Source organism: Elephantulus edwardii, unplaced genomic scaffold (assembly GCF_000299155.1).
Source record: "Elephantulus edwardii isolate Elephantulus edwardi_28Jun2011 unplaced genomic scaffold, EleEdw1.0 scaffold00453, whole genome shotgun sequence".
NCBI classification, from domain to species: Eukaryota; Metazoa; Chordata; class Mammalia; order Macroscelidea; family Macroscelididae; genus Elephantulus; species Elephantulus edwardii.
The window spans coordinates 892,434-892,933 of record NW_006400203.1 but is presented as its reverse complement, the minus strand read 5'-3'; positions in this window follow the sequence as shown (position 1 = coordinate 892,933).

Below are 500 nucleotides of genomic sequence, written 5' to 3'. Positions count from 1 at the left end.
TGAACATCCTCCTTCATCAACATAGGTTCTTGCTCATATGTTATTTGATGAAATTCCTCTGTGTCAGCCAATTCCTTCTGATACAGTGACTCTGTGTACTCCTTCCATCTTCTTTTGATACTTCCTGGATCATTCAACATTCTACCCAAACTATCTTTAAGTATTGCCACCCATGGCTTAAATTCGTTTTTCAACTCCTTCAGCTTAAGAATCACTGAGCGAGTCCAGTCCTTTTGATTTTCTGACTCCAGCTCTCTGCATATTTCATTGTAGTGTCTTGCTTTGTCGTCCCGAGCTGCCTTTTGAAATTTTCTATTCAGCTCTCTGATTTCTTGATTTCTTCCTTTAGCTTTGGCTTCTCGGCACTCTAATGCAATACTCAGAGTCTCATCTGACATCCATCTTGGTCTTTTCTTCTTCTTTAGCCTTTGTAATGATCTTTTGCATTCATTCTTCATGGACGATTTTCTTGATATCCTCCCAGAGCTCATTTGGTCTAT